We start from the raw sequence: 10230 nt of genomic DNA, 5'->3' as shown, positions 1-10230 counted from the left end.
ATAAACAAATAATGACCAGGTGTGGAGGCCGCATCAGAGAACAGAGGAACTGAGCTGCGGAGGCCTCCATCCTCTACAGCTGAGAGTACTACAAAGCGGAGGTGCCCTAAGCATCTGTTTATTCTACAGCAAAGAAAAAAGTCTCATTCTGAATTTTTTGGAGGAAGTAGACTTAGGATCCCTGAATTTAAACTCCTGCCCACCCAACCACTACGTCTATTTGAGAAGTCCTTAAATCACTCCCATATTCGTAGTTTCCCAATACCACGTCAAGGCACCAAGGTTTTTGCACAAACTAGCAGGATCGCCGCAAATAAAGATGTATAAGCACCCCACACAGTGAGTACCTGAAAAGACAAGACATCATCTTTAAAATCCTCACTCGTTTCCAGTAACCTTTTCCATGAACTTCAGCTTCTGGAAAAGATAGAACTTCCCAACTCAGGGGCAGTTTCTGGCAGAAACAAGAAGGCCAGACCTGGAATCTATAAATCCCCATTTCCTGAATAAGCCACATCTTTAAGGATCCCTTTTTTGTGTGTGTGGTACGCGGGCCTCTCACTGTTGTGGCCTCTCCCGTTGTGGAGCACAGGCTCCGGACGCGCAGGCTCAGCGGCCGTGGCTCACGGGCCCAGCCGCTCCGCGGCATGTGGGATCTTCCCGGACCGGGGCACGAACCCGCGTCCCCTGCATCGGCAGGCGGACTCTCAACCACTGCGCCACCAGGGAAGCCCAAGGATCCCATTTTTATGTGTTTTATTCAATACAATTAATACAGTTGAGTACTCAAGAAATATGATGAACACACATGAAGAAACAAATTAAGGGATGACTGGAATATCTCTTCAGTTGTCCTGCAGTTGGCAAGATTGTACAAATTTCTAATTCTTGCTTCCCTTCCCCAAACCCTGAAAGCCAAATAAGAGATTTTCAGCAAATTATAGAGTTTTAATTGTTTAAAGAGGGGTTTTATGTTTCCAAGAAAAGAGACTCTGAAGTTGAGCACTTCCAAAATCGACATGGCAAAACATTCCATAAACAAAGGATAAACATAGATTGTATAGACATAGAATATGCACTCGGCAATTCAACACAACTGTTACTTGAGAATGGGTAAGACTTGGTCATGTGCCCGTTCCTTAGTTTGGAGTTAAAGTCCCCCAATGAGAAATCAAAGGAATTGATGCTGGGTATGGGAAACCCACAGACACAGCATCACACACCCATACTAGTCACACAACCTAAAAACGCACCGTGGTGTCTTAGAAAGAATAATATCCAGTCTTACGAAGTCTTGGGTTGGAATCCTGGGTTTGACATTTTGGGAAGTGTGACTTTAGGCAAATCATTTACCTTCTCTAAAACCCAGTTTTCTCTCCTGTAAAGTGGGTATAAACATACCCACCTGCGTTGCTCACATACCAACAGTACAAGTAGAAAGCTGCGTTCCTATAAGGGAATCTCTAAACTCAATGATAAATCTTTAAAATAAGCAAACTAGTGTACAGCACCGGTGAAGAAATCTCAAGCTAGAATTGTGTTTGGATTAAAATTCATCAAGAGCCTGAGTGAATTACAAAATCATGGTTATTTCCCTTGATTTGAGAGTAATTAGGAGCACTGCAGACTTGACCCACTACCCCTCTTAAACCCCATACCCTACTTTGAAAGAGCTCAGCTCCCCCTCCCCCGAGAATTCCCCAATCTTTGTATCATTGGCAGTGCTCTAATCCCATGTAATTGTATGAGTCTCAATAGCAGATTAGCTCTAAATGCCCCCACAGAAAGGGAGCTGTCAGCCCTGCTATTGTTTTCCACTTAATGTGATTCCCGGCAGCAAAGAAGAAAGGCAGCCAGAGCCCTCCGTCTCACATTACAGACCACAGTTTCTAAACCAATTAAGGAAAAGGGATTTACAGTCCTCAGGATTAGAGACTCTGTTTATATTATCCTATATTTCTTCTCATAATACCCTCCATTTTATGTCTCCTAACAGCCTTCTCTCCATCTCTGGAAATCTCCCATTCACTTACCCATACATTTCCCTATTTACTTCTCTGCCTTTGCTGTTTGAGTGCAGTCACCGAGCTAGCTAATTCTTACTGATTGTTTTAATTATGTTTCCAAGTCCTCACGCGTTTGCCGTCAGGAGAACTCCGGAATGAAAATGCTGGGGCTCAGCCCGAGCCTGATATTCAAGCAGACCTTGATAAAGCGGTACATTTCTGTGCAAGCAATCATTCCGATTAATTGAATAAAAACATCCTGCAGGATGTTTATCAGAGAAATAAAGCTTGGCTCTCAGGAGGCAGGTTGGTCAGTATCCTGATATTGCAGCAAAAGGTGCCAATTTTTTCCCCCTTTTTTAGAATTACATCTGATGTGGAAGGTGAAATGAGGTTTCACTGAAGCAAGGGAACAAATGAGAAGATGATACTTAAGAAAGTATCATGATTTTAAAAAAATCATGGCCTGATCTGAGTGTTGGTCCGAGTCTCCTCTTTTCTCTTACTTTTCTAAGGAAAGCTCATTCCACAGGAAGTCCAACTGATTTTCTTCTACCCAAACGTATGTATAATTTTTCCCTTGGCTGGTGCCTGAACAATGAACACCTCACTCGATGGGTTTCTATTAGAACCAAATGGGTTTGGAGAAGCATTTTTACTCTTAATGGAGCTTTTCTATTGAATTCCATTTTTCAGAATTTTATTTTAGTTTCAGTTGAATATTTAAACAGGTTTAAATTTTAAATATCTCTGCTGAACAAGCCCAGATATATATCTTTTAAATTGCTGTAATACTTCACTGGGTTTCCTTTTCAACCTGATACAATATGCATAATCCATTATGCTGGCATTACGTAAGTTGAGTACACTCAGACACCAGGCGAAGGCACCCTTTTTACAGTTAAGTCACACCATTACGATGGACTGTCTTATCAAATTATTTTTATAACAGCTTTGTTACTAACAAAGCATAAAGAGGGTTCTAAAATTCAACCCAGGGTCATTATTGTAGGAATACTCATTCTGATTAATGAAACTTTTATTTAAGGTTGTCCTTAAACTAAGTTATCATAGTCTAGGCTTTTAACATCATCAGGAAGAAAAGCAGGGTCTCCTTTGGGGGAATCGTATTTCTAGGTCTACTGGTTTTATAGGTTCTGGTTGTTATCCTGGTTTTTCCTAGGATTGCTTTGGCCCTTTGAAATGAACAAATATTTGAGTGTTCTAGGTGCAAGGGGGAAAACAAAGACACAGAATTAATACCCCACTCTCAGAGAGCTATGTCCAATCTAAAAGCCCAGATATTAACATGAAAGTTCTGAACAGATTTAGTCTGTCTGATTGGATCTCAGCTCTAGCCCTTACTAGTTCTATGACTTTGGGCAAGTTATTTCACTTCAGCTTTAGTTTCCTCATCTATAAAATGGGGACAATAATTGTGCCTATCTCAGAGAAGTATAAATATTAAACAAAACAGTCCATGTAAAGCACTTACCGTAGCGCCTAGCCCGAGAAAGAGCTCAATACTTATTATGGAGATGGAGGATCTCACGGAAACAGAAAATATTTCCAAATACAGGGCATGAGATGTGGCTAGATGTGCCACCAGAAATATATTGAGTTGAAGGCTAGGTCGTGCATTTGAAGATGGAGATGGGGTTTCAAGGAGCAGAGAGATAAGGGGAGAGTTTTTGCCCTGGTGTTTGGGGACAAGCTCTGGCCACTTCCCCCACCAGTATGAAGCTGAATCCAGGTGCGAGATTGCAAGGCAGTCTTTGCCCAAGAAGATTGAAACGGACACATGTAAGGAGGGCAGTGAGTGAAACAGCTGTGACTTTTTACTCCTTCATGATATTTAAACCGAAGACTCAGAGTACATTAACAGAGCTTTATAGAAACAACCCCTGCTCCGTCCAGCCGGCACAAAACTCACACTCACAATTCATTCGCTAGGCTTATCAGGTTCTCAGGCTATAGCAAATTGGAGAAATTGATGTTTACCCTGAAAGCTTGTACCTTCCGCGATCTGTCGCTGCTGTTGCCTCGGTGCACGTCTTCCAGCCTGAACTTAAATCCCTGCGTGATCACCTTTAACTCTTTGCTAGGAGGCAAAATCAATCCAAGGTAGAACTAAGTGGGAGGATGGAGGAGAAGAAAGGTGCTGCAGAAACTCGGGGGACACGCACCCCATCTATCTATAGACTGGAACATATTCTGGGCACAGGTGAGAGAAACCAGTTGTGTTAAATAGCTACACTCTCTAAAGTTCTTCCTGTGCTGACACGTCTAAAGAGTTTCTGGTCAGTGTAAGAGAAAAAGCATTTCTGGGAAACAGGACTGATCACACTTTTCATCCCTTAGGAAGGGATGAAAAAGCTGAAGTAAGTGTTATTTCTGACAAATGCAGAAAGCACTAGTCCTATGTGAACACTGCAGGATACACAAGTGTGCTTATAAGAGGCCACCGTCGCTGTCATGTTCTCTCTCTCTTTCCGCCTTAGAGAGGCTCCATTAATTAATGCCTCGGAGAGCTTCCTCGTATTTGCTGCAGGTGCTTCACAGGCTGTAAGGACAGTGAGAGATGTTTTGATGTATGTAAATTATGTCCCTACTTTGAACCTAATCATTATTGTAAAATTTATAGATGATAAAACACAGGCAGCCATAAAAATAGAATATTTACTTGGAGCATGCAAAGTTATAGGTTCCCTCAGTGATTCATCTTTTATGGGTCTTAAAGATCACTGCCAATGTGAAGACTTAACAGTTTTCCTAGTTCTATCCAAAGCTCCTCAAACAGTAGCAGAGTAAACGAAAGCCACCCAGGATACCAGTGATAGGAACAAACATATACCTGCTGAGTGGTTTCAGGCCCAACATTAAGGAAGGAATATAACAAATGTACTTGTCATACAACAGTGATAGAATTAAAAATCGGAGATGATTTGGCTAGTGGAGAGTGGAGAGGAGAGAGTGGAAAGCATTTCCTATAGCTCTACCACAAGCTCCCTGGGGGACCTTGGGCATATCGTTGAATCTCCTTATACCTGTTTCTTCAACCATAAAATGTGGCGATTGGCTTTAAAAATTGCCAGGGTCCATTCCACTTCCACCATTCGATATAGCATTGTAATATATTTTCCATCATTTTAGACATGTATGTGAAAAAATAAAAAAAGGATCAGAAATGGCCAAACCTTGAAGGTAGAGGGAGGTAGGCAACCTGGGTAGAGGGCTGAGCAAGGGCCGTGGCTGTGTTTCCCAAGAAAGCTCTGGAAAGTTAGGGTTCTCTGCTCCAGTAAGTTGGGGAAGCTTGCGTATCTTCTCATCTTGGACAGTCACAATTTACATTAGCCTCTTAAAGGCTTTGGGCGTCCCTGCAGCAAAAAGACAATAACAACAACAGTCACTTCTATTTACTTCTATTGTCCCCAAATTTAGTCGTGCTCACAATTCTTTTACTCACATTTGTTAACATACTTCAGCACCAGAGCTTTAGAGAACACAGCTAGGGAGGGACAAGCTAAGAGCTGCACAGCTTCACTCTGTCTCTTACTTTGGACTCCAGACCAGAGTCCTGTAATCCTTCTGCTACACAGCTTCCTCTTCAGTAAAGCCGTTGTCTTCACAGGACCATTGTGAGGATTAAAGAAGTTCATTTAAAGTTCCCCTTCTTGGGCTTCCCTGGTGGCACAGAGGTTAAGAATCTGCTTGCCAATGCAGGGGACATGGGTTTGAGCCCTGGTCCAGGAAGATCCCACATGCCACGGAGCAACTAAGCTCATGCGCCACAACTACTGAGCCTGTGCTCTAGAGTCCGGGAGCCACAACTACCGAGCCCATGTGCCACAACTACTGAAGCCCACATGCCTAGAGCCCATGCTCGGCAACAAGAGAAGCCACCGCAGTGAGAAGCCCGTGCACTGCAACAAAAGTGTAGCCCCTGCTCACTACAACTAGAGAAAGCCCACATGCAGCAACGAAAATCCAGGGCAGACAAAGATAAATAAATAAAATAAATAAATTTAAAAAATAAAATAAAGTTACCCTTCTTAAGTCATTGTTGCAGAAGATTTCCCTGGAAACCTGAACAAGTACCACCTTAAACGCCCACCTCTCCCAACACAAGAGTCATTTACACATACATTCACTTTTCTACCATCTTTTTAAACTTTGGGAAAATCACCTTGCTTAGGCTACCATCTCCCTGTCCCCTCCATTTATCTATACAACAAATATGTATTGAGTCCCTACCATGTGACAATGAACACAGTGCTGGAGCTACAGTTGTGAACAAGACAGACAGAAGATGGCTGCCCTCATGGAACTTTCTGTCCAGATGGGGAGACAGACAATTAAATATGCCATTATAATTTGGTATGATACATACTATAATAATATAGTATATATAATAATATAATAATTTATTGAATGCTTGCTAAGTACTTTGCATATAGTAACTCTTTTCATCCTCACAACCATCATACAAGGTGGACACTGTTATCATATTCAACTTATAGCTGTGGAAACTGAGACAAAGGGTGATTACTGAAGTATGTGGTACTAGGAGAGTACAGAGCAGAAGCCTCAAAGATGTGTCTTCTGGACCTGAAGTTGTGTAACTGTCGGCCAGGTAAAGAAGTACAAGATGAGTGTTCCAGGCTGGGGGAGATAGAGATGGAGAGAGAGAGAGAGAGAGAGAGAGAGAGAGAGAGGAGCATTGCAGGACCTGAGAGAAGCCCCACAGCCAGAGTAGGGTGTTTGAGGTCTGTGCGTGGGTGTGTGGTTGGTGGGGACTTAGAGAGGGTGGTAATGACAGATTATGAGGCAGAGAGATAAATACAATAGCTGAATCAAGAAGGGCATTTCAACCACTTTAAAGGTTTAACTTTATACTTAAAGCAAACAGAAACCAGCAAAGGACTCTGCAAAATAGGGTTTAGATCAGTTGCTCTTGCTGTATTTTAGAGAGATCTCCTGCCTTCAGTGTGGAGAAGGGATTAGAGGCAGACAATGCTGGAGAATTAGCTTGAGGACTGTCACGGTAATCAAAGTAAGTGAAGATGGCCTCCAGAAATAGAATAGAGGTGGTGGTAATAAAGAGACATAGATGAGTTTGAAAAGCTTTTGAAAGGAAAAAGACAATTGAGTCTTGGTGGTGAAAGCAAAGCGTCAAGGACGATGCCTGGCCTCTGGCTTGGGTGGCTGCGTAGACAGTACTGCCATTCACATATGAGTGGAGAGGGAGCAGGTCTGGGAAGAAGGGGATAGCTTCAGCTTGGGACATGATGGATTTGAGGAATCTACAGGACATCCAGCTGCACATACCTAGTAGACACTTGGAAATGTGAATGTGAAGCTCAGGGAGAATCTAAGCTTAATATAGCCTTGCACTTGGTGTAGAAGACCACGGACACCTTTTAGGATGCAGAAGAGCAGGAGAAAGTACCCACATGGACACTTCTGGATCCAGATACAGTTGGCGTTCAAAGTGTAGAGACCGTGGGTCAAGAAACAAGAAAAGGAACAGAACATTTATCAAGCCAAGGAGCCACCAACTTGACTTTCCCAGTATAGTAGATGCTCTCAATACCTTGCCCCCCTCTCCTTGGCTCATCTGTAACCTTAGCCCACTGATAACTTCCTACCTTGAGCACCTGAGCTCTGCTTTTCCACCTCAGGGCTTTCTCCAGCTCAAGAGTTAATGTTCCCAGCGTAACCCTTAACCAAGGAGAAAATGCAATTGATAAATATCTCAGCTTCCTTTTCCTCAGTGGACGGTTCTGAGGAAATGAATGTTCCGTTCTACACAGAAAGCACCCAGGGGGACACGGCTGTTGCCAACAGTGATAACTAGGTCACTAACACACATGCTTTTTACTTTTTTCCCTTTTGTGTCTCAATTTCCCCATCCCCTCACTTTGGCTTCCTGGGATCAATTCCTAAATAATGTACCTGTACTGAAGTCATTGATTCAGGATTTGCTTTTGGAAAAAGGCAAACTAAAATCAAGACACCAGGTTACAATCACATATTTGCTTCTTTATTTCACATTTCTTGGTTAATATAAAGATGAAAAAGGGTTGTAGGAAAATTTAATAACCAAACGGATGTTAAACAGGTGAAGCTGGGACATCTTATTGTGTGAGGAAGTAAGGAAACAGGGAAAGATTAATGAGGTCATATCGAAAGGACAGAGAAGACAGCTTGAAAGAGCTCCTACTGGTGATATCTGTGACAATTTGAGAACAAAAAAGAAAATAAACTAAAACTGAAATAAAAATGTATGTGTCTATGACGATACCAAAATATCAGGGAAAATAATGGCATTCACTACCACTGGAAGTGACTTACATCAACTTCTTGATGTGAAAATGGTTAACAAAAGACAGAGAATAGAGCATGTGTTTGGGCATTTTTGATAACGAATTAATTAGAGAAAATTCTTTACACAGAATTTTGAGCCAATAAATCCAGAATCAAAGTTAAAATTTTAAAAATTCCATTTTGTATCCCCTAATGAAATAGGTAAATTCAATCAAATCACCAGTAGAAACTGAAGACATGAGGTGAAAAAAACTTCACTAAGCAACTAGACATTCACATGACACCAGCAAATCAGGTCCCAAATTACCTGCTAATTGCACAAGGACTTCAGAGATACAGCAATCAAAGGCAGTGCCTGGTACTTGATTGGATCTTGGTTTAAAGAAAACAGCTATAAAGCATATTTGGGAGAAAATTATAGAAATTTGAATGTGAGCTGGCTACTCAATGATATCAAGGGGACTATGGCTAATTTTGTTAAGGTGTGATAATCCTTCAATAATGTATTTTGGAGAGAATCCTTATTTGGGAAGATGTATATGGTAGTATCTAGCAATGAAGTAGAAACATTCAAATTATTGAGAAAAAATTATATATATCCATATAGATAAAGCAAATATGTTAACAACACACCTATGTTGTGGGTATATAAAAGTATTCACTGTAGAATTCTTTCTTGTTCTCTGTATGCTTGAACATGCTCGTAGTAATTTTTTTTTAATAATTCTTGTTTAATTAAGGTCTCTGCTAAAAATATGGAACACTTCACGTATTTGCGTGTCCTCCTTGCGCAGGGGCCATGCTAATCTTCTCTGCATTGTTCCAATTTTTAGTATATGTGCTGCCGAAGCAAGCACCATAGTCAGTTTCTTTTTCTTTTTAATTTTATTTATTTATTTTTTTAATTTTTACTATTTATTTGGTTGCGCCGGGTCTTAGTTGTGGCAGGCAGGCTCCATAGTTGCAGCTCACCAGCTCCTTAGTTGCAGCACGCAGGCTCCTTAGTTGCGGCATGCATGTGGGATCTAGTTCCCTGAACAGGGATCGAACCCGGGCCCCCTGCATTGGGAGTGTGGAGTCTTATCCACTGCACCACCAGGGAAGTCCCCATAGTCAGGTTTTTAAACTGTGTTGCTTTACCATTAAGAAATTACTTTTGTGAAATACGAATTTTCATTTTCACTTTCTCTTTCAATTTTGGTTTGCTTAATTTTATTTATTTATTTTGTTTTAGGATTCTTTTTTCCTATGGGTGCAGGGTATTAGGATGACTCTGTGTTTACACGATTGTTTTAATTTTTGCCACCTAGATTTCCAACGCCTCTTCTGTTTTGGCCTGCCATGGTCCGGGTGTTTTCTGTAACTACATTTTCATTTCAGTTGCTGAGGTCTACACGAGTAAATAGGATGCTTATTGATATATCTCTGTATTTTTTCCCAACTTGCCCTCCTGTGATATTACCTTTCAAGAGGACAACTTTGTGTGTATACCAGGGGAAGGGGAGGTGAAGACGCAGGAATGGTGGAGAGTAACGAGACTTCAGTAATATCTAAAATGACCATTTCTTGCAATAAACTGAAACTAAAATAAGTCTTATACGATTAGTGGACATGTAAACTGGTATAACCTTTCTGGAGGGCAATATGGCAATACGTCCTAAAAGCTTTAATATTATACATACACTTTGATATTTCAATTTATGCGAATTTGCACTAAGGAAATAGTAACGGATACTGTTCATTGAGGCATGAACATCTTTATGGTAAGAACCGGAAATCAACCTAAATATCTAACAATAACTAAATGAGCATACATCTCCTGTTACAGACTGAGTTGTGTCCCCCCAAAACTCATAGGTGTAGGCTCTCAGCCCCAATGTGACTGTATTTGGAGATG

At 41.3% G+C, this 10230-nt stretch overlaps 1 non-coding gene across 1 annotated transcript; it reads right to left on the bottom strand.

Moving 5' to 3' along the window:
• Positions 1–9082: 9082 nt before the first annotated feature.
• LOC117201864 (U6 spliceosomal RNA) lies at positions 9083–9190 on the bottom strand. The gene has a single exon (XR_004483987.1). It is a non-coding gene; the product is annotated as a U6 spliceosomal RNA (small nuclear RNA).
• Positions 9191–10230: the final 1040 nt, after the last annotated feature.

This window comes from Orcinus orca, chromosome 7 (genome assembly GCF_937001465.1).
Source record: "Orcinus orca chromosome 7, mOrcOrc1.1, whole genome shotgun sequence".
Taxonomy (NCBI): domain Eukaryota; kingdom Metazoa; phylum Chordata; class Mammalia; order Artiodactyla; family Delphinidae; genus Orcinus; species Orcinus orca.
This window is presented reverse-complemented; position numbering and strand designations above follow the sequence as displayed.